Source organism: Armigeres subalbatus, chromosome 1, assembly GCF_024139115.2.
Source record: "Armigeres subalbatus isolate Guangzhou_Male chromosome 1, GZ_Asu_2, whole genome shotgun sequence".
Lineage (NCBI taxonomy): Eukaryota > Metazoa > Arthropoda > Insecta > Diptera > Culicidae > Armigeres > Armigeres subalbatus.
This window is the reverse complement of record NC_085139.1, coordinates 245,200,879-245,226,371: the sequence shown is the minus strand read 5'-3', so window position 1 is coordinate 245,226,371 and position 25,493 is coordinate 245,200,879. Positions and strand designations below refer to the sequence as shown.

General features: G+C 37.2%; 2 protein-coding genes across 5 annotated transcripts in view; both read right to left on the bottom strand.

Annotated features, from left to right (window-relative positions):
• The window catches only part of LOC134206285 (actin nucleation-promoting factor WASL), a 334,646-nt gene that overhangs the window by 151,749 nt on the left and 157,404 nt on the right, over positions 1 to 25,493 (bottom strand). The window lies entirely within an intron of this gene.
• Positions 1 to 25,493, bottom strand: part of LOC134206284 (inositol polyphosphate-5-phosphatase A-like) — a 103,125-nt gene that overhangs the window by 49,746 nt on the left and 27,886 nt on the right. The window lies entirely within an intron of this gene.

Genomic DNA, 25,493 nt, shown 5'->3' with positions numbered 1-25,493 from the left:
TTGTGAGAGTGCGTTTCAGATTCCCCCAATAGCACGCTTACCAAGGACATGCTAATGAAAATACTATTATATGAATCATTTTTTCCCAAATATTTACCATATTTGCAAGTGAAAAAGTTTAGAAAAATGAAAACTGTATTAAAAACTGCAATTGCAAAAATGCTACATGTTCTAGCCCTCATGTTGTGCCTTCAAACAAATTACATACGTTAATTATTGGCTGCCGCATAATTTTGAGATTTACTGCTAGTTAAAACCATGGCAGTTGTGTTGCTCTCGCTCTCGCGATACTCTCAAAGAAACTTTTTTTTCAAAACGTCAACAATGCTTTAGGTGGGGATGATGCATAACGCACTACTGAAGAAAGCCAATTGTAAAACTTATTCAAAGCAATTCCTTGCTTTGTACTGTGCATAAACAGTTATAACTGTGCCAACTATCTGATATTATTACACAATTATTCATAAATACAATTATTGGATGCCTGTTTTTAACTCTGCCTGCATTGAAGTTTCATGATTGGTACGTGCGTTTGATTCCACTCGTCTCTATATCGATCAGCTGTTGTGAATCCTCTCAAACTCTCACGTGTTTCAACTTCCCGAGTTGAAAGAATACTTTTTCGGTATCATTTAACAGATCAAAATACTTTTTGCAAGCAATAATAAATCTAAATTATGATGAAGGTATTTGTCAAGTAATTTGACTTAAAATTATGCACATGAAATGACGTTGAAAGTTTATTTAATGAAACATACAATCCATTGTATCTTTCCACTATCAAATAAGAAAATGTTTGTAGGATTCGTGCGAAAGATGATAAAACTAAATATTCTTACACTAATTGAATCATTTATTTGCAAAATTATAAAGAAAAAGGTGCATCGAACCAAGATTTTTTTATGTACAGGTTATCCGACTTAGCCATATCCCCAACTCAGCCATCTTGGATTTTTGTATGGAATTTATGCTCGTTTGTTTACGTTTTGCACTGAAAATGTATGTTTCCCCCCCGCACTGGTTATTCCCATCTACTGACGAAGTCGGATAACCTGTATATAAAAAAATCTTGCATCGAACCACGAAAGGTTGATGCTTGAATCGTGTTTGGAAGCCGTAAGGTAGGCAATTATTTTTGGTATGTTCTGCGAATGAAAGCGATTATATCGTGATTCGAGAAAAGCATCATGAGGGCCCATTTACAAACTACATGACGTTTTAGGTTGTGGGAAGGTACTTGTCTGAGCGTTAAGGACTTTATAAATTTCAGAACCCTACCATACATGAAGCTACTAGAGGCTTGGTGTGGGTTGAGTTTAGCGTTATGTAATTTGCGAATGAAACTTGACCGCTGAGTGGATTAACCTGTTTTTACAAAAAATCTTAGCAACCTAATCGCAAGCATCGGATATTCTATCTGCAGCTTTCGGTTATTTTCTCCAGTACGGGTTATTGGTGAGAATGTTTTGATTTTAGAGTTTCACCTATACTAACGTGGTGCTACAAATCGAAAGCGCATGCCACCATTTGGCTATGGGTGCCCCCAGTATTGTCCAAAAAAGTTTTGGTTAATTATGTCGCTTTACTAATGGAAATTGTGAAATAAAAATGATAGCTGACATAGTGTGGTTGTTATCCATTCATCTGATGTGCGAAAGCAGGTAGGTTCATTCAGAAAACTCTTTTATTGGGCAAAAGAAAAACTCTAGCACAGCAAGCCTGCATAAGTCAACGAAACATGGCTGCTAAAAAACCGAGTCAAAGTGATTTTTCACGCAAGATAATTGCTTTTAATAGTTTAAGAAGTGTATAAATCTAGAGTTATGAAGCAGATATGTGTTTGATACACTTTTCTAAAGAAGCAGTGGTTAATATCTCCCTACAAATCGAGGTATTATCGCTGAAATATTGAATTATTTGCGTGATGAGCCAATGTTACATCCAGGGCCAACATTACCGCCGGTTACCCTACATATTCTTAAATCCAAGCAAAATGGACAACGGCCACCTGCTGTTGCGACTAGTGAAAAAACGAAAGCTGGAGGAAAAATCTGTAAAACGCAAAAAACGCAAAACTTTACAAAACGAGAAAAATTAAGTAAGAAAAGTATCTGTAATAAGTACAAAAAGGTACAAAAACTGATGAACTGGCTTCAAGCGCACATCATTTAATGAAAAATAAAATAAACCAAAAGGTGTATATTTATTCATAATCAGTGCGCCGAATTAGGAACAATATCACATTTTCCAAAACGATCAATAACTTATGTTTTTCATCTATTCAATCCAAATTCACATTATTCTTATATTACCGCATACTATACCTTCACCTTTGCCACATAAAGGTATTGCAAATCATTATAATATTTAAATAACAAATATTTATGTATTGGAAATCTCTTAAATGCGCAGAATATGGTACCTGCACGGTAGATAGGCATAGAAGAGCAATCCTTATAGTAAACGTAAACGGTAATCGGTGAGTTGAGAGTAAATCAATAATTATTGAATTCTAAGTATCCATGCAACAATTGTCATTACAACATACGATTTCAACACCTTACGACTCTTACTTCCCATGAAAGCCAAACATAAGGAACTAAACGCAAGTAGTTCAAGACTGTAAACTTGAGATAAGTTATTTGTTGGTTTCGAAATTAGTTCCAAACACCGTTTTACAAAGGTTAACTTCGTACTCTTCACAATTTTTGAAACCTGTGAACTAATTGTACACTTTATATATATTTCTACCATTCTAAAAATTGAAAATTTATAAACAAATTCAAAAAACCTGGTTATTTTCCAGTTGGAACGAATTCCAACAAAGATGAATAGATTCAAGAAATTATTTTACTGGATGAAAAATGTGAAAAACTAAATTCTAAACAATCAAAATGTTAAATAGATGAAATTACGAATTTAAAATTTCAATTGCCCAAAACTTGTTCCGATCGATTTTAGAAAGCAAAATAGTGATTTTGAGCGAAAACAAAAAATGGGGTTATAGAGGGTTAATAGTTTTATTGAGAAATATAAATGGCTAAAATGTTGAAATTGGACTCAATTTAGCAATTGCGAATGAGCTAAAAAAATGAGTTTTTGCAGGTTTCGTTTATATAGATTCCAAAAACGGAGGTTGGAGGCTTGTACATTTCAATTAATTATTTGACATTATTTGACGAACTTAAACAAGTTTTAATTTTTTTCCATGTAAATATAATATATAATATAATATAATAAATATAATATAAATATATTCAATATAAACATAAATAGCCTTTGCGCCGCCCCTAAACCACCTCAAATATACTTGAAATTTAGCCAGGACCCCTAAATCATAAAAAAAAGCTAATGGACATATGGAAGTCCGTCCATATGGAAGGACCTTCCTTAGTCGTTGGGTGAGATGCGCGGATACAAATCAAGACCATGCAGAAAGTGGCTGGGTTCGATTACCGGTCCCTGCTGATATTTCATTATCGTTACAGCTTGCGAAAAACCTTCCTCACGATTTGCTATACATCGTGAGTGTATACAGAGATGATATGTGACAGATTTTCCCATTTCTCTCTTAATTCAATCACTGAGTCTTGTTTTTCAAAAATAATACAAAGTCCAAAATTTTCTCTTTTTTACAATGTGCCGTTTAATATGCTACTCACTGTAGATCAGATTGCCCGGTCACACCACCACCGAGTGGCGGGCAGGCACATCACCATTGTCGTCATTCATCGCTGGCTGACTGGCGTCAACGTCTGCCATTCCATCCCATCCCGTGCTCGTTGGAATTCACGTTCAATGTCTAGCGGAACATTATGCGAGAAAGCGAATGCGCTGAGGGATGTTTCGTGGTCTGAATATAATTCTGCCGATTTGTTTTGAAGCGATATCAACGCTCTTCAAAATGTAAATCGTTTGGCGAGCATCATCTGCTGCCAGCCATACATCAATGCCAATAATATGCAGGTATTTTTATGATGTTTGGTTTTGAAAAGGTCGTAAAATTTTGCTTTGAGAATGAAGAATTGCGCAGATTTTATTATCGTAAATACGCTAGAGCTGGAAGTCTGGTTTTAGAAAGTCAACTTTTGTTGTTTTTACACAAACTCATATATAAGAGGGTGTGGTGCACCGTCTTTCGGCTTCGCTAGTAAGAATCAAAATAGCCCAACTTTGGGTACATTCGGGGAAAGCCACTTTTTCTGATGCCATCAGATCATATTAAAATAAAGATCATCAAAAAAATGGATTACACATCTGCACAAATAGGTTCTTCAAACTATTTGTCATGTTGTCATAAATATTTTGAGTGATGTTTGATATGAATTAAATCTCCCATAACAAAGCCATATTTTGTTGCGTGTAACTCAATGTTTGATTTGATTGCTCTTTCAATATAATTCACTACATTGTTCCACTCGGTGCTATACCGCCCAGTCAGTATCCGATCGCTGATTTCCTTCTGCCTGGTTCCCATACATTATTACTCTGCAACCCTGACGTTACACATTCTGGACACAGAGGGAGCATTGTTTTCGTTTATAATTTGCCTAGTAAACACCGGGTTGTATACACACGAAACGAAATGCACACATGGCCTGGCTAGAGAAAAAGGGCACACTTGTTTTCCAGTTTCACGTCTATCTGTTCCGAGGCAGGGTTGATGCTCGTTGTTTATGAGGCTGGCAGACCATTTCGCTTTTTCCCGCTTGCTCGAAGTAGGTAGCGCAAGTGCATTATTATTGCATCAAGTGCTCCTCTGTGCTGCCGCCGGCCCGAGGGGAAGTAATCTCGGATGAATTTTAAATACATTCCACTTTTAATCATACATGCGGGACTTGTTCCACTTTGAAACGGTAAGTTCGCAACGGTGGACTGCGGATAAGGAAGGAGAATTCCACTAGTTCATAGAGAGGGCAGGATGCATAGTCGCTACCACACCGACTGAATGCGCTGAAGTGGAAGCTAGGTGGGTATAGTTTAGAGATATGGCGTTCCACATTTGCGAGCGAACACATTTTGCAGCATGACTGATGGATTTGATACAATTCAGCGAAGCCAATTGGCAAAGTCACGAAATTGCATCCGATGTCAAATGACACAGAAATACAAAATAATTCCTCATGCAATCCCAGGATTCGTAGAAATCCCTCTCGGGATCCGTTTGAATCCCGCCCGGGATTGACAGAAATTCCATCCGGAATGTGTTGGAATCCCACTCAGGAATCAATGGAATCCCACCAGGGAATAGATGGAATCCCACTGGATCCCAACCCGGGGTTCGATGGAACCGCAAAGACTCAAGTGTCTTAAATATACATGGGCATGATCTGTACATGATCTGAACCCCAGGACAATGTAGAGAACCTAGAATATTTTTTTTGACTTATTTGAATAGTAATGCATTTGAATGAAGAAGGGACTTGAATGAACATACTGGGTTGCTTATGATTTGTTACCAGGCGTAGAAGACTTCGTAGACCAATTGACCTCAACTCCAGAACAATATAGATACCTAGAAATCTAGAATACCTGCATTGAACTAGGGCAAGGGCTTTGAGGATTGGACTGCTTTCGGTTTGTTGATTTGGTAGAACAATTGATTTTAACTACAGAACACTATGGAGAACCTAGAACAGCTGCTTTGGACAGATTTGAAGAATAAATCATTCATTTTGCATTTGCTTTGTAACATGTTGCCTGTTTTATTTTGTTATGCCTCACTTTGAAGAACCGTAATAAAAAATCCAGAAATTATACATCTGGTGTACAAATAGAATCTATACAATTTCATCTAGTCGAATGACATTTGGTCGAAAAGAGATTACGTCGAATGAAAATTTGATCGAATGGTTTAAAATGAATGTTTAGTCTACTAGAGACTTAGGACGTTTGTTCGCAAGGACATTTCGTCGAATGGACATTTAGTCGCACGGAAATTCAGTCGGAAGCAGATTTTCGACAGAATAATCATTGTATATTTCGTCGAACAGAAAAATGTTGATCATTAATATGTAGTTAAAAACGAATTAATTTATTGCGGTGTTTCGAAAAATTACACAATTATTGCTCCCATAGAGTAGAGTGGGGCAAGAGTGCGCGTGGGGTAAGAGTACGTTTTCGATTTTTTGAAGTAATAGAAAAAGATAAACTAGCAGCACTGCATCAGTTTGACAGGTATTCTGGCCAACTATTATCATGTGTAATTGTAAACGATTTGAATAAACAACAAGGGAGATATGGAGTTAGATAACTTTTTGGTCATTTTGCTAAAAATAATTGGATTTCCGCAACTAGTATTTCATTACCATATATACGTTCAATCAAATGAACATTATACCATTTCGATAACCTATTGTATAGAGTACTTTATGGTACAGAATACCAATCCGGTTAGTTTTCCATGAAGTCAAAACCATTACTTGAATAATTTTTGGGACTGTGGGGTAAAAGTACGCAGGAACCGGTGGGGCAAGAGTACGCATATGAATCTTCAAATTATGATGTCAAACCCGTATCTCTGGCCGAAAAAGACTTCTTCCAAAGCGTAAAGATCCACAACTAAGAAAAAGGGACAGAATTCGAAATTATCACAAGTTTTTAGGATAAGTTGAAGTAATTCGGTGTTAGAAAGGACTTAGCGAACTAAGCACTGAAGCGAAATAATGAAATTGTATTAGGACTTGTTGTACACCTAAACATAGTACGAAACACAATTTCATCTAAATGATAATTTCTTACTTACTTACTTATGAATCCTGTACACCTCCGGTGGTGCAAAGGGCCGACTTGAAAGATCTCCATCCTGAGCGATGCCCGGCTATCGCTTTAACCTGTTGCCAGGTTAGATTTCGGTCGACTTCTTTTATTTCTTTATTGAGGCTTCTCCGCCATGAGCCTCTGGGTCTGCTTCTGCTGCGATGTCCCGCTGGGTTCCAGTCTAATGCTTGCTTACAGATTTCGTTTCCGCCCCTACGTAGAGTGTGGCCGACCCAGCCCCACTTCCGATCCCGAATTTCTGTTGTTATCGGCCTCTGGTGACAACGACGATGGAGCTCGTTGTTTGAGATCCAATTGTGAGGCCACCAGGCCCGAATTATATACCGCAGGCATCTGTTAATGAACACCTGCAGCCGTTGAGTGTTCTCCACTGATACACACCATGTTTCGCTAGCGTATAACAGCACAGATTTCACGTTAGAGTTGAAAATTCGTATTTTGGTGCGTTCACTTATCTGCCTGTTTTTCCAGATATTTCTTAAACTCGCAAAGGCAGCCCTTGCTTTCTTGATCCGTGCGCCTATGTCGATCTTGGTACCGCCGTCTGACGCCATTTGGCTACCAAGATGATAATGATAATTTCATTTAATCAAAAGAAACATTCATAAATTACGCAACGTTTAGCTGGGAGGGGTTGCGAGATGTATGACGATCCATATAATTTTTAGAGGATTCATACAAAAAGTGTAAGATAGGGGGAGGGGTGATGAAATAGCCAAATTTTACGTTACGTGATTGGTGGACTTTCTTTAAGGAAAATTCCTTTGTTTACGCCACGCGAAACCTGATATATTTTTACCTCTGTAGTTTTTTGTATATAAAGAAAACAATGGTTTTTCGTATGAAAGTGCACATTTCTAGGACCCCCTCCCTCTTTAAGAGTTACGTCATCTTTATACATTCCCTAATAAATCGAATAAATGTTCATTAAACATCAATTAAATGTTATTAAGTCTTATTTGTGTTAATATATACTTAAAGCACATGATTGGATAAATGCGTACTCTTACCCCACCCTATGCGCACTCTTACCCCACCGGTGGGGTAAGAGTGCGTTTTTCACTTGTCTTGCAATAAGGGTTCTACTAAAACGAATCTCAATAATTTTCAATATTTTTTCCACTGGGTAACATAAAGGAAGAGTATATGAATCACTGATTTGATATGCAGAAGCTTGCTTCATAAGGGCCACATGATCGATTGAAAACTAAGTGCGTACTCTTGCCCCACTCTACTCTATTGACCAAAGAAAGAAAAATAATGGAAAAACAGAAATATTCCCGACTACTGAATTAATTATTGAATGAACTGAATATTAAATGAAAGAAAAAGTATTCACGAAAAGAATAAGAAAACCTGCCTGCACTTTACATTTGATTAAATATCCATTTGATCAAATGTCCCTTCGAATCAACGCTCTTTCGACGAAATGTCATTTGGCCAAAAGACATTCGAATTAATGTTAATCAACGAAATGTCCTAGAACCGACTACGGTGAAGTATTGGCAAAAAAACATTGATATAATTTGTTTGTGAGTTTGTGAGTAAGTTTGTGAGTTTCGTATCAAAAATAAATAGAATAAATAAAGGAAATTTTACCCATCGGTACCTAATATTTGGCTATTTATGTAGGTTTTCAATGTTCCCATAGTCCACCAAGGTCCTGTGCGCCGGTCATATAATCGGCGGCGGCGGCGTAGTGGTCACTTTTGCCCCGGCGGCGGCGGCGTCACGGCGGCGCGCCGTTGGCTTTTATCGACGGCGGCGGCGGCGGCGTGAACCGGCGTGAATGAAAAAATCATTAGCTAAAAAAAATAATTTTTACGCGGATTTTTGAATTAACGTGGATTTGATCCACACGGTACGAATCGCCCGTATAAAAGTCGACTTCAGTGGATTAAATTTGTAATATTTTATGTTTGTCGATCATCAAACAGCACATTCCACAGTAAATTACCAGCCAAACTAATAAGTACCTGATCTCAAAATGTTATTTAAATAAAAACTATTTTATTATTCTCTGATTTATCGATATTATTCTCTGATTGTTGTATCGTGTTGACGTGATCTTCGCAGTCCGCCAGTTTTTTGTGAATTATTGCGTGAATAATTGATTTAAATTCGTCGATGTGATTAAATTCGAATCAGCGCAGTACCTATTATACCTGTTGATAACCAGAAACTGTATCATGTCGTGCCCAAAGTGCTTGCTTCCCGTTAACTGCAAGACGGATTTATTTGTTGTTTGCGAAGGAAAGTGCTATGGAACCTTCCACGCTGCATGTGTACAGTTTTCCGAAACAAGTTTGTGTTGCCTCAACAAAAACGTTATTTGGCTATGTGACGATTGTCTATTGAGTTCTCCAAGCGCAGTTTTTCGCACACCAACGCTACTGTATAGGATATTTAAAATAAAAGTGGGTGGTAATCTTGTTGCGGCAAAAATATCACGAATACTTTTGGAGGAAGACAGCACACATTGACAGGAATACAGCAAAGTCACGCACACTTTCATTTATTTGGAGAAGTCAATTCAGCTTCCACAAGCACCAGCGCGAGCAAATGAGGCATTCCATGGGGGCATGTCAGTCGATCCTGAGCGACCATTTCGAAAATATTTGAAACTCTGCACAGTTTTTCAATTTCATCTAAATCGTCATTTTTCGATATCAAATCTTCATATCGAGTCACGACTAACTTTTCAAAAGGGTGTATGTGAAAATGGTTCAAAAATATTTAAAAGCTGCACAGCAAAAACGGAATGTTCGATTGTTATGATTTTTCAGCAAAGTTAGACAACTAAATGGTGATTCTTAAGAAAATGTGCACAGTAAAAAAAATTTTTGCCTTTAAAAATATCATTTTTGTCACAAAACTCAAATATCTCAAAACCCTATCTTTTTTCGAACGTAATTTTTTAGGAAAACGGTCCATTATATTAGCTATCTACCATAAAAATTTGGTGATGGTAAACTAATAAACAAAAAGTTATGACATTTCAAACATTTCACAATTTTCACATTTAGTAGAAAATTTTTTTCTGTGTAAGTTATTTCGAGAATTGCAGTTTGATGCAGATTTTATTGTTAAGGGACGTGATTTAAACAAGTTGTTTTCATGATATTTTGATTTAATTATTCATAGCATCTATAAGAAACTTAGACACGATCCAGTGTTGTGATCAAAAGTATTGATAGTGTCATAATTTTCATTGCACGTGACTGGCGAAAAATTCTTTTAATAGTGTTGAAACCTGTTGATAATAACGTTGATAGAAACATATCAGAAATGTTATTTTTAAGACAAAAGCTGCAAAATCAAAGATTTATATACACGTGTACGTCTATAGTTTACCTGCAAAAATATACCTCTTAGAGAATAGACTTTATGATCGGGAGGAAACGGGTATCTTCAACAACAACAAATGCATGATAGGTACATACCATGACAATGCTCACGAAAAAGCAAAAAATTACTACTACTAAGGTTGTTAAAGATCTTATAGTAATTTTTTCTTCAGTCACAAATGACACCAAACTAGTCAGTAAAAACTTAAAAGTGATTTTGTTTATTGAAATATTACGAACAACATGAGTAGCCGCTTTCTCAACTGTTGTAGGCCGTTTGATGGAAAAAGTGTTCAAAAGAGTTACGAAATCTCACCGAAAGCACCATAGATAAACTGAAAGCGACTGGTTATGCTCCAATGTCCACATTGAATACAAATTTACGCATTTGCACGTCCTGCCGTCTAAACGTTGACAAAAGAGCAATCTGTATATCATCGGTTGAGCAGAGCGCAGGAAGTTCGAAAACGACAGCAACTGAGGAATTGCCAGATGTATCGACAACAACTGAGGAATTACCAGAAGTATTAAGTGCTGAGAGCCTTGCCACCGTACCATCAGTGAAATCTGTTTCAACAAATCAATCGGAAGATGAGTGTATCCAAAAGGTCAACATCGAACGCTTTAACGAGGGCATAGCTGGGATAAAAGTGACTCTGATTAAATGGAGTAAGATGGACTACGTTTATTACCCGGAGAAAAATACCGTGAAATAAACGAAGCTGTACGAAGAAACCTCTTCAAATTAGGACCTGATGATGTGGAAAATACAGACTACGATGAGGTAATTATAAATATGAAGGAAAGGTTCTCGAATGCAGCCACGACAAGGAAAGAAAAATTATTGATTTTGTCGATGCTGCCAAGTTCGTGGTCTATTCAGGATGCCATTGATGAGTTCAAAATCAATAGAAATACAGTAAAAGAGGCAAAACAATTGAAGAATAACTGTCTTTCAACCAAAAATACTAGGTCTAGTACTGCATTAACAGATGAGACAAAAGAAATAGTAGTTCAATATTTTGAAGATGATGAAGTAGGTCGAGCTATGCCTGGTCAAAAAGATTATGTATCAGTAAAAAAAGATGGAAAGCGTCAAGCAATCCAAAAACGATTAATGATGACGACTTTGAAAGAAGCGTACACACGCTTCAAGGAAATTCACGATAATATTAAAATAGGTTTTTCCTCATTTGCAAGCCTTCGCCCAAGGCAATGTAAGCTTCTTTCCAATTCAGGAACACATAATGTGTGTGTGTACAACCCATGAGAATATTAATCTTATTTTACATAGTTTGAAAAGAATCAATTTAACAAAGGATATTAAAATGTTAACTGGTAGTCTTTTGTGTGAAAATACAACATCAAATTGCTATCTACGATCTTGTTCGGATTGTCCAGATTCTTCATCATTGGAAAATACTTTATTCGCTGAGTTTGAAGAAAAATATATTGATCAGTTATCATTTGAGCAATGGGTGACCACGGATAGGTGTGACATAGAAACTATTGTAAAACCTGTAGATGAGTTTGTGTCATATTTTTGCTTGAAATTAGAAAGTTTAATCCCTCACGATTTCATTAAAACAGAACAATCCAGCTTTTTAAAAAATATGGTGAATTTTTAGTCATTTGTGATTTTTCTGAAAATTACAGCTTTGTATTGCAAGATGAAGTGCAGTCCCATCACTGGAACGTACAACAAGCTACAATTCATCCATTCGTTATTTATTTTAATGGAAGTACGCAAATTGAACACTTAAGTTTTATTATAATTTCCGAAGATTTAAGACACGATTCAGTATCCGTAAACTTGTTCATTGAAAAATTATTAACTTTTTACGCGTTGATAAGCATAAAGAAGTCAAAAGATATATTTCATGTCTGATGGAGCAGCGTCGCAGTACAAAAATCGTAAGAATTTTTCGAGCCTATGTCAATTTAAATCAATGTACGGAATTGATGCAGAATGGCATTTTTTGCTACATCACATGGCAAAGGTCCTTGTGATGCTATTGGAGGAACAATAAAGCGCATGGCCACAAGAGCAAGTTTAGCCAAAGAACGTGAGCATCCAATTAAAACTGCGAAAGAACTTTTGATTGGGCAAATCGTAGAAAAGAAAAGATTTAACCAAATTATCATTTTGTTTTACTACTACTGAAGAGTACGAAATAAAGGCTTCAGAGATCAGCGAGCAATTTAATAACGCGAAAACGATCCAAGGAACCCAAAAATTTCACTGTTTCATTCCATTGTCGGAAAATAAAATTAAAGCAAAACTATACTCAAACTGTGCTGATAATAATTCAAAAGTGTTCGATATTTTAAAAATTTGAATAAAAATAAATAAAAAATAAGTATTAATAAACTGTTTTCATGATATCATAACCCATACCAAAATTCAAACCCAAAACTCTTAGAGTTTCTATAACAACATTGTGTAACTGCCACATTTAATTTAATACTTAGGATAATATTAATTCATTTTATTTATTTATACATATAATATTTATGTATACATATAATATACATAATATCGATGAATACATAAATATGGAATATCATACAAACAACTTGTTTAACTCACGCAAGGCCCTTAACAATAAAATCAGCATCAAACTGCGATTCTTGAAAAAAAATACACGGAAATTTTTTTTGTTTACTATATGTGAAAATTGTGAAATGTTTGAAATGTCATAACTTTTTGTTTATTAGTTTACCATCACCAAATTTTTATGGTAGATAGCTAATATAATGGACCGTTTTCCCTAAAAAATTACGTTCGAAAAAGATAGGGTTTTGAGATATTTGAGTTTTGTGACAAAAATGATATTTTTAAAGGCGAAAAAAATTTTTTTTTTACTGTGCACATTTTCTTAAGAATCACCATTTAGTTGTCTAACTTTGCTGAAAAAATCATAATAATCGAACATTCCGTTTTTGCTGTGCAGCTTTTTAAATATTTTGAACCATTTTCACATACACCCTTTTGAAAAGTTAGTCGTGACTCAATATGAAGATTTGATATCGAAAAATGACGATTTAGATGAAATTGAAAAACTGTGCAAAGTTTCAACTCAATAGAAAATCATGAATTAAAAATTTTCTTAAATTTTGATGCTGTTGCTTGGAATCGCTCCAATCAGTTCATCCATGTATCGTGTGGGTTTAATCGAACTTAATCAAACATTCATTTTCTGTATTTCACTAAATTACCTATCACCGACCTTTTACGCTGAAATTCGCTTTCAACATTCTAAACTTCCATTTGACTGAATGTCCCTTTCACCAAATGTTATTCGCCGGAACGTCATTCGACGAACTATCCCAAAGCCATACAATCTTACAGAGCGGCTTCATTATCAATAATTGTTCAGTAGTAGATAGCAAATACGCATGATGGATCACAACTCTTAAAATTATAGTCATGTTAAGCATGCTTGTAAGGTTTCAAGAAGATTAAACAATTTACAGGGTGTCTACTCATCTGTAAGAACAAAATTCCCTGATTTTTCCATGTTTTTTCCAGGTTTTTTACATTAATTTCCAGGCAAAAACAAACGTGCCATATATAGATTATAGCAGCAAAATAATCAATTCAAAAAAGTAAATATTGCTTAAAATAGTATTGTGAAGCCACCCACAAAACAATGTAGTAAATTACTTTAGAAATTCCTCCAAGAATTCCTTCGCAAATTCACCCAGAAATTGCTTCAGCCATTCAATCAAAATTCCTTCGGGAATCACATAGGAAATTTCTCCAGGTATTCCTTTGAAAATTTCTCCATAGATTTCATCGGAAAATACTCCGGATTTTAAGAATTGCTTCAGAACTTTCTTCAGGATTTAATTTGAAAATTTCTTTGCTAAAAAGAAAACATCTCAAGGAATTGTTTCGGAAATTTATTTAGAGATGAATTTTTTCGATTCCTTCAAGATTTTTTTTTAAATTCCTTTAGGTGTTTGTTCGAAAATGTCTTGTGAAAATCCCTCAGAAATAAAATACTTTGCAGATTTCTTCAGACATTCTTCTGATTTTTTTATGAATTTCTTTGGAACTTGGTTAAGAATTCTTTCGGAAATCTCTTTGAATTTTATTCCAGCTTTTTTTTAAAGAAACTTAAGAAAACTTCTTAAGGAAATGTTCCGGAAATATGGTTGGGAATTCCTTCAGGAAATCCTTCAGAACTTCTTACAAAAACTCCTTTAGGAAATGTGGTGATGCAAAAATATAAGATTGCTAGGTCCATGACGTTAGGCATAATACCTTTTTCATGTCGTGGGCTGTTTTTGGGTCATTTTAGGCTCAACATACTTTATGCCTAAAGTACTCATGCCTAACGCCCTTATACCTGTTCGCGTGACCAACATCTAGTTTGTTCTAGTTTGTGACCACATCCATTTATGATCATAAATATCATGATGAACAAGAACCTGATGCCATCCCCATACATTCAATTTTCTTTCTCCGCTTTAACACGAAATTTATATTACAATAAATGATCTAATCGTAATCTGAATAGGCTATTAAGCTTATTGAAGCATATTTTGACAGAATAATTTCAATGGTTCCAGCATCACTAGCGTTCTATTACTGCTTTACTGCAAAAACCCTCGGAAAATGATACGGATATTTTTTTTTGAAATTCCTTGGGATTTTTTAGGAACTCATTCAGAAGTATCTTGCGGAATACTTTATAAAACACATGGAGGAGTTTTCCGAATATTTTGCTTTTAAGAATACTATGGAAATACTTCGAGAATACCTTTAGAAACTCCTTTGAAAAATCCATTCGGGAATCCTTCGGCTATTCTTTGAAGAATTCCTTACGCAAAAATCCTTCATAAATTACACTTTTTTTTAAAAACCCTCCAGGTTCCATTTCGGGAATTTCTTAAAGAAACCATACGAAAAATCGTCCGGAATTTCGTTTTGAAATTCCTACGGGAATTCTTTTCGGTTTTTATCATGGAAATTCCTCCAGAAATAATTTAGAAAATTGCTAATCATTCTTATGGACACTCTGCAAGTGATTTCATTGAATAATTGCTTGGAAAACTGATCCCGAAATTTCTTCGAAAGTTCCTCCAGGAATTGCTTTGAAAAATCCTAACTAAGGCCGTTACAAATATTTAATTTAAATTATGTCCGACTGGACTCCGAAAGGTCAAGGGGGGGGGGGGATAATAAAAAATAAATATTAAAATGGAAAAAATCAATGAAACTCCTCGGATTTGTTAAAGAATGAAAATCCTCAAAATCATCCAAATTTTTTGTTGTTGCCCCACATGCAAAATATAATTATTGGGCTAAAAAATCCGAAGGGGGGGGGAGGCATAATTGTTTTTAAATATTTGTATCGGCCTAATTTAGTATTTTTAATATATTCCTAAAGAATTTCCGAGGGAATACTCAAAAGAATTTACAAAGCAATCTCTAATTGATTTCCCGAATAAATTCACCCAGAATAGCTTCGGAAATTCTCCAGGATTTTTTTAGAAGATGGCAAAACGTTTTTTTTGCGGAACAACGATCCATTAACGTTCACTACATTTTCAATAGATTTGATTAGTATATTTATTCACATATTTTTAAGGATTTTTTTTTATCTTTTGAGAGAATTTCATTCATGATCACCGAGTATTGAAATTTCCCTGATTATGCCAGGAATTCCCTGATAATTCCAGGTATTTTCCAGGTGGGGAGAAATTCCCTGATAATTCCAGGTTTTCCAGGTTTTTCCAGGTAGTAGACACCCTGATTTAGGACCAATTTCATTACCTTTGCTCAACTCCTAACCGGTGATTACCCAAACGCTTAGACTAGGTTTTTTGTCTTAGCGGAGGCGATCGTTGGAGATTAGTATAAGACATATACACCAGCGTTTTCTAAAGGTCATATTAATAAAATTAAATTTTAATAAAATAATTTTGGAACAACATTTATTAAGCACTTTAAATAAACTTTAAATTAAACGCAAAAAAATGAGAAAATAAGAGAAATGCTATTAAACTAATATAATTACCATCTGCCGATTTTTTTTTAAATATAGTATAAATTCCTAGACTAGAAGAGCATAGCAAAAACTGAAAACAATTCAAACACATTGTGATATTTAAAACTTATTTTGATAGAATTTTGTTCTTAGTTGTCATTAGCTTTCAAATTTTGTAACAAGATTTTATCAAAATATAATTTGAAAAATGATTCAGTGGTAATCCCAAAAGTAGGCAATTATAATGGGTGTAGCTAAGTCTCTCACCCATAGATATCACAACGCTAATATAATTTAAAAAGGTTGCTTAATTAGTAATGAGCCTAGTTTTATGTTCTTGAAAAATAATCTCGTCCAGAAAAAAAAAATTGTTTGTCACAAGCAAAAAAAACAAACAAAACACACAACAAAAAAAAAATTGTTTGTCACAGACCTGTAACAATTTATAACTGCACAACAAACATTATATCTAATTCTGTTAGAAAATAGTTATTTTCGCTCTAAAACATATAACAAAATATGGATGGGATCAAGTCAACCATGGTTCGGCGACGGCCGTGTTTTTTTCTTGATCCATAATTTTCGTCAGTTTTATCTCTGGGTTTTCTTACTAAAGTTTTCAAGTTTATTTTGTAATAGTCTTTTTACAAAATTATGAAGAAGCGATAGTGTGTGACAAAGGAGGAATGCGTAGAAAATCCCAAACCATCTCAAATGGGCTTCCTGCTGATATTTGAAGGAGAAGGTTCGATTTTTTGCTGGATCGAAGTCTACGAAGCGTATTCTGGGTATGTTCCGTCAAATTGCTGAATTTGAAAAAATGCCTGTGCCACTGTGCTGTACAAATTGTGGAAAAAAGAGAGCTCAGCGGATCGGAGAGGCTCATAAAAATCCGTAGCACTACGCGTTTGATGGTAACATGAGTATCAGCCAACGCATCTTGTAGATTTTATCGCAGCTCAAGTAAGTGGATTGATAATTTTTAAAGGAGTTTTGCAAGGCAGTTCCCATAAAGCGTATTCTCGACTACAGAGTGCACGTCCGATCTCTTCCCTCTATCACACAGAACGATCGCGCGATAATCGAAATATTAAGTTCTTCGTTTTGTTCCCGTCAGATCTTCCAGCACACAGAACGATCGCGCGATCATCGGAATGTTTTGATTAGCTTTGTGCGAGTGAGTAAATTGAAATAAACAATCGTTCACTTTAAGCGATTGATTGTCTATCCTCGCGAAGGATGAACAAATAAACAAGATAAGAAAATGTTGTATGGAAGTTAAATAGATCACATCACTTTGGTGAATCCCGATCTATGTTACTGACAAACCCTCCCAATGAACACAACTTCCTTGCCGTGGTAATTGTGAAGATGCAGAGGTGTTCTTGGTCTCCAGTAACAACAATAACCACACAATAACATTCCTTCACTTTCCAAACTGACTGTAAGCACTTGGCCGGCGCAGTTGTTGATCATTTGCGTGCTGCTGAAACTTGCACCTCGAGAATAGAATTCCAACCACTATTCACTTGGATCGAAGTGCAATTTACAGTATGCGCAATAATTCATAACGTCATTTGGAATATCGGTCATTTGGCATATTGGACCTTTGGTTTAACTGTGATCAGCGTCAAAAGGAGGGACATTTTCATAATGTTGGTGCTGAATTGGTGCTAAAAACCGAGTGTTGAATATAACACAGCACCGGTCGATAATAGAATTGATCCCTTCTTTAAAAATTGGCGTTTGTCCGGATGAAGGGAATAGTGGATATGATCCCTTCTGAAAAAGTAGGCACCTGCCCGGACTAACGTAATGGAAGATGTGATTCCTTCTTTAAAAGTAGGCACTTGCCCGGGTTAAGGCATTAGAGGATGTGATCCCTTCTTTTAAAATGGTGTTTGCCCGGATTAAGGAAATGGGGGATATGATTCCTTGTTCAAAAGTAGGCACATTCCCGGATTAAGGCAATGGTGGATATGATTCCTTCTTTACAAGTAGGCATTTGCCTAGATATATATATATTTTTTTTCAATAAAAGCAAATAGCTGTCTAGCATGACTTAAACTGATATTATTCTTCGCAGGAAGCAAACAATGATATCCTTTCATTATGAGCGTGAGTTTCCAAGGCAATTTTCTTCTTCTTCTTCAATGGCTCTACATTCCAACTGGAATTTGGCCTGTTTTACAACCTTATATTCTATTAGCATTTCCTCAGTTATTAAGCTGAAAGCTTATCTATGCCCGTCATTGCATGAGTATGTATCTTGTGTTGGCAAGTACAATGGGTACACTATGCCCTGGAAGTCGAATATGTTTCCCATCCAAAAATATCATAGACCGGATCGAGAATCGAACTCCCCGACTAGGAAGGCAAAACAAGATTATAACATGATTGTAACAACATCAGTTATTTATAACATCCGTTGATATAATCAAGTTAGGATCAATTATTATCACATTTTTTCATAACAAAATTATAAAAGAATTAGTTAACTGTTAACTGTTATGTTTCATTGTTTTGTTAGAAAATTTAGTTATTTTAACAACATCCTGAACCAAGTTTAAAACAGCCTATGTTAGAAAAACTGTTGAACTCAGTAACACAATATGATATAAATTTGTTATTCTCTCCTGATTGGGTCGCCATCTCGGGATTGATAATCCTACGCCTTGGCTCGCAATGCTACTGGAGACCCTAGGCAATGGTAGATATGATTCAATCAATCGAAATGAAGTCTGCATCTGGAATGAGGCAAAGAAATCAAAACCAAATTTTCAAAATGACTTATCTGCTTTTGTAAAAAAAGATTCAAACATCGATTTGACGTATCTGATAGCACTTCCACGCAAACCAACACCTTCAATACGTAGCTGAAGGGTTCTGGAACCTGTTGATGGTTTTGGTTTGCGTGGATTTGCAATCAGGTTCGTCAATTCGACGTTTGAATATTTGTTTACAAAATCAGATTAGTCGTTTTGAAAATTGGGTATTTAAATATAACATCCATTCGTAAACAGTTTGTTTGGTATTAGCCAAATATGAATGTATTTTTTTTGATAAATAGGGGAACTGTTCGGCACTTCATCTCAAAGCTCCGATTTTCATCCAATCAAAAACTCAGATTTGTTTATTTTTATGATTTTTTTCAGCAATGAGCACGCATGTTAGCAAAAAAAAGCGACGAGATTGGTGCAGTATTTCTTTGTTTTGCGATAAGATGAATATATGTTCATTGAGATTGAAAACGGAACAGTTCCCCTACTGTCCGTTATTTATGAAAATTGTCTAATATGTTTTATGAAAATTAAAAATACTCTTCATTAGTAAATCATGACAAATCCCGGTTATGCAAAATTACCTTCTTTATTTATAATTTTGTGTTGAACTTAGCTTATAATAAAAAAAAATTGAGGTTGTATACAAGACACGACCGCTCGACGTAAACAACGTATAACCAAATATAGTACATTGAACCAATTATTCCGCTCTATATAGAAGAGAAGGAACTATTTCACTGACACTACTACCCAACTTTAGAAGCATATCCCACCCTATGTGGGAGTTGGGACCCCACTGTCTAGCAGCTGGGCCACCCCATTCATACACCCCAGTTCAACTGATAATACCCTTTTTTTTTTTTTTTTTTTTTTTTATAGAGGGATGAAGGCAAATCTGCATACAGACACCTGAAATTATCACTCAGGGAGTGGGGTTGGCGCGGTTGGCAGAAGGCCAGACCGCCGGACCCACTAAACCCACCCAAGCAACAGAAGGTTACTTGAGTTACCCTCTCTTCTAATGCACAATTCCCCAGGACTACCTTTCAGTATTACTTCTGTGGGAAAAGCAGTACTAAAAGTACTCCTCCCAAAACAACACCTTTCACAGTGCCTCTCTTCGATGTTTTGTCATTCGTCTGAGCCCTTTGGCTCCCTTATTGGTGCCAGCAAGCACACAAAAGCGTGGGCCCTTAAGCCCTTTACTTTTTTTTCCTTGTGCCATTCAGCAACGCATCTACTTTCCTCTTTATTTTTAGAGCCATTTAGCTCTCAACGTGCTCGCAAGCTACTCAGATAGTCCCCGGCGGCGGATCTACCCTACTCCGACGGGGAGTCCCCGGCGGCGGAAGCTCCCCGATACCGACGACCCGCATTCGTGGATGGCTGTTACATTACCAACACTACACATTCACCTGGTATGCATGATCATAGATCCGCTCAAGTCCTACGCACATTCTCACTTCAACGGGTGAGCGGACGAGGGCCGAGGTCAGGCGAAAGATTCCGGGTGGAGATAGCTTCCGGTTCAGTGGTGACCGACGACCCGAAGCAGGTGCATTCACGCGGCACGATCTACTCAACTGGTCCCCGGCGGTGGACCTAGCCTACTCCGATTAACCGATTTCCCATGAACTGCTCCTTTCAGCTTCTTGCTTAACCGATGAGCCATTCAGCTCTCACCTTGGTCGCGAACTACTCGGAGAGTCCCCGACTATCAATCCTACTCCGACGAGAAGTTCCCCGACGTCGCAAGCTCTCCCGTAATCGACGACCCGTTTCAACTGTTGACCGGACGAGTGCCGAAGTCGATCCAAAGATTCCTGGTAAAGATAACTTCCGGTTCAATGGTGCCCCGATGACCCGAAGCCAGTGCATTCGCACGCCACGGTCTACTTTGCTGGTTCCCGGGGTGAGCCTAACCTACTCCGATGACCGAGCTTCATTTGCCTTGAGCCATTCAGCTCTCACCTTATTCATTGAGCCATTTAGCTCCCGCCTCGGTCGCGATCGCGAACGACTCGGATAGTCCCCGACGGCGGATCTAACCTACTCCGACGAGAAGTTCCCCGAAAGCGGGAGCTCCTCCGAACCCGGCCGTTTCGCCACGTTCTGCGGCTACGCGCTCGCCGCAAGCTGAATACAGTTGCGACGCTGTCGTTCCCATCCATTATCGACATATATATTCACGACTTCCACGACTCATGGTCCGCTATCCGTAACGGCTGCCTGCTGCTGCTCTATGCGCCAACTTCGTTGCAGGATGTCGGCTATCCTGGACGTCGCTCTTGCAACCGCTCTCCACTGTTCTGGGTTCTGGCACATTTTTATGACGATGTTATCGGTGTTGGTGTCCGTTCCGCATGCCCCAACATCGCACTCCTCTCCGTTTCGAACCGAGGACATGTGAACAGGATGTGTTCAGCCGTTTCTGTCACGTCTGGGCATTGCGGACAGGTGGGAGAAGCCGCGTGACCAAACCTGTGTAGGTACCACTTGAAGCATCCATGGCCTGTTAAGAACTGGGTCAAGCCAAAGTTTAGCTCCCCATGAGGTCTGCTAATCCATGCCGACACACTTGGGACTAAGCGATGGGTCCACCTTCCCTTGGGCGAGTTGACTCTCTGCCATTTGGCTACCGTTGCTGCCTTTATATTCCTTCGAGCGTTATCGGTGCCCCTGAGGGCGTAGCACTCCTCGTCTTCCTCTACCACCAGTTTGATAGGCATCATGCCCGCGAGTACACATGCCGCTTCGCGAGATACGGTGCGATATGCGCTGATAACTCTCAGGCACATTAGCCTATGAGTACTCTCCAGCTTTCGCACGTTGCAGTTTACGCTCAACGCTGACACCCAAGCTGGTCCTCCGTATCGTAGTATTGAAACCGCCACGCTTGCCAGCAGCTTGCGCTTGCTGGAGCACACCCTAGAGTTGTTCGCCATCATCCTCGATAGTGCCGCTATCGCCGTCGACGCGCGCTGGCAGGCGTAGTCGACATGACTTTAAAGCTCAACTTATCGTCGAGCATCACCCCAATTGTTTCAGAGATCTCTTGGAGGTGATGTCACAGCCGCCGACTCTAATTGTCGCCTCCTGAACCGATTTCCGATTGTTAACGACTATCATCTCCGTTTTATGATGCGCCAACTGTAGCTTCTTGCTGCGCAACCATTCCTCCACTAGGCTGATCGAATAGGCTGCATTCAATTCGACCTCTTCGACGGATTCTCCGTACACGGTCATGGTTACGTCATCGGCGAATCCCACTAACTTGACTCCTGGCGGGAGCTTCAACCGCAGCACGCCATCGTACATCACGTTCCACAGCAATGGACCCAAAATTGATCCCTGTGGGACACCTGCCGTGATGGGGCGGTAGCCAAGCCTTCGTCTGTCTCGTAGATCAATAATCGATTCTGAAAGTAGCTTCCCAGAATCTTATACAGCCCTACCGGTACTCCCAGCCGAAGCAACGAGTTCGCGATCTCCATCCAGCACGCACTGTTGAATGCATTCCGCACGTCGAGTGTTATTACTGCGCAGTAACGTATACCGCGCCGCTTGCATTCGATGGCGACCTTTGCAGTGTCAACCACCGATTTAATGGCACCCAGAGTGGACCTTCCTCTCCGAAAGCCGAATTGCTCGCTCGATAATCCTGATAATACCCTAAAAGTAGGCAATTACCTAGGACTGAAACGCGCTGCATAGGAGATGCATGATGTATTAAAGAACTAAAATTTTCAATAGTTTAGCGTTGATGCTCAAAAGTTTCAATACTACTGGCAAATTGGTGGAGAGTTTGCGAATCGATTGATATAATTCTTTAAAATCCATTAACAGATAAAGGACCTATTAATGTTACAAATCTTACATGATTTCGTTACGGTCCTCAATTTAGAAATTTTCATTTTACACCCTGTATCCAAGTCTTCCCCTTAGACGTAGTTTACGTCAAAACACAATAAATGAAGTAATAAAAAAAATCTTTATATAATTCTTTCACTATTCTGTAACTACCAATAATAATAGGAATGTCCAGTTTTACTTTTTCTGGGGAATGGTACATTCTGGCAAATGGCCTATTTTGGTGAATAGCTTTCTGATATTTGGTCCATTCTGGCAAATAGTTTTCTGGCAAATGTCATCACGGAGTAGCAACAATTGATATGTATAGTCAGTCTATGCTAAGCTAAGCTAAATATATAACAAAATATGTTATTTTTGAGATAATATTGTAACAAAATTTGAAAGCTTTTTTATACAACTAAGGGTGTCTGGTATCTGGAAAACCTGGAATTATTAGGGATTTTCTTCTCACCTTGAAAAATCCTGGAATTATCAGGGAAATGTCAATACCCGGTAATCAAAACATCATAAGTGTAACTCTTACAAAACATGAACACGATTCACAACTTTGAATAAATGTAAAATGTCTATATCAAATCATACAATTAAAAATGTATTGAACAATACAATTTGGGCAATAAAAAAAAAGTTTTGCCATCTTGAAAAGAATTCCTACAGAAATCTTGAAATTTATTCGGGAAATAAATTAGGGATTGCTTTGTAAATTCTTTTGAGAATTCCCTTGGAAATTCTTCAGAAATGTATTAAAAAACTAAGGATTTTTCAAAGCAATTCCTGCAGGAACTTCTGAAGAAATTTCTGGATCAATATTCAAAGAAATTTTCGGAGGATTTTCCAAAGGAATCAATTAAGGTGTGTTCTTTCGAATTCTTAGAGTAATTATAAAAATTATTCCTGGAGGAATTACCAAGATGAGTCCCCGAGAGATTTCCTGGAGGATTTCCAAAAGGAGTTTCAGGAGAAATTTCCGAAAGGATTTTTAACGAATTCTTGAAGGAGGACCTGGAGAGATTTTTGAAGAAATAATCTAAAGGAATTAATGAAGGATTTTGGCTAAACGATTTTTTGAAGGTATTCCGAATGGACTTTTGAAAGGAATTCTTAATGGAAATTTCAAAGTTATTCTCAAAGGTATTCTCGAAAAAAATCCTAAAAGAATTTTCAAAGAATTCCTCAGAGGGATGATGGACTTCTAAGAAGATTCTAAAATCCAAAGGAATTTCTAGATCATTTGCTAGAATAAATTGTCTAGGAAGTCTGAAGGAGTTTCCAAAGAAGTTACTGGAGGAATTTGCAAAGAAATACCTGGAACAAATTTCCTTTGGGAATTCCAGAAATAATTTCCGAATAAATTCCTGAAGGAATTTTTAAAAATTTCCAAAGCAATTCGTATACGAATTTTCCAAGGAATCTATAGAAAATTTCCGATGAGTTCCATAAAAAATCCAATCCATCTAGTACTGCTTTTAAAAGCTTAGCTTTTAGGCCGTTTATTGTCCATCATGTTGTAGTGCACGTTTAGGTTCCATCACCAAGATTGATTAGACACTACCGGTACCGGTACTTTATGGGCAATCAAAACGAATTTTTAAAGGAATTTTCAAAGGAATTCCTGAAAGAGTCTCCAAAGGAATTCCTCAACACCTTTTCGAGAAAACTGCTAAAGGGATTTCTAAAGCAACTCGGAAAAGAATTTACAAAGGAATTCCCGAAGAAATTCCCAAACAAATTTTCGAAACATTTCCTTAAGAGGTTAAGAGGTCCTTTAAGTTTCACTAAAGTAATTACCGAATTAAAATTCAAAGGAATCCCTTAAGAAAATTCCGAAAGAATTCTAAAATCAATTTCCGAAGAAATTTCTGCAATTCAAAAGAAAATCATTTTACGGAGGTATTTCCTAGCAATTTTCTCAGGAAATTTTTGAAGGAGCCCCTAAAAGAATTTCCCCTAAAAGAACTTTGTAAAGCAACTGCTAATGGAATCTCTACAGAAATTTGGTGATTAATTTCCGTGGAAATTCCGAAAGTTTTTCAGAAAATTTTATTTTTATAGTTGAGTAGACAGCCTGTAGTGTTATTGTTTATATAAATTAAGTTATTTTAACAACATCCTGAATCAAGTTTATAACAAATTTGATTATTGATATTTAGTATAACATGACCTTCTAGTCGGGTTTACGTTTATATGAAGCAGCGAAATAAATAAACGTTGCCTTAACAACTCCTGCCGAATTTCTGAAAAATTCCACTCGCAATTCGGAACAATTCCTCCCGAAGTTGGAAACAATTCTCCCTGGAATACGGAATGATTCCTCCCGAAATTCGGAATAATTCCTCCCGGAATTTGGAGCAATTTCTCCGAAATCGGGACAATTTCTCCCGGAATTCGGAATATTTTTTTACGGAATTCGTAATAATTTCTCCCAAAATTTGGAACAATTCCTACAGCAATTCAGAACAATAACTCACAGAACTTTGAACAATTCTTCTCGGCATTCAGAACAATATCGTCGCAATTCGGAACGATTCCAGATATCGGAACAATTCCTCCAGAAATGGGATACAGTTTCTTGGAGTACGGAACAGCTCCTCCGGGATTTCAGAAAAAATCTTCCCGGAATTCGTAACAGTTTCTCCCGAAATTAGGAACAATTCCATCCGAAATTCGAAAAATTCATTCCGGAATTCGGAGCAACTCCCACTTAGTTGGAA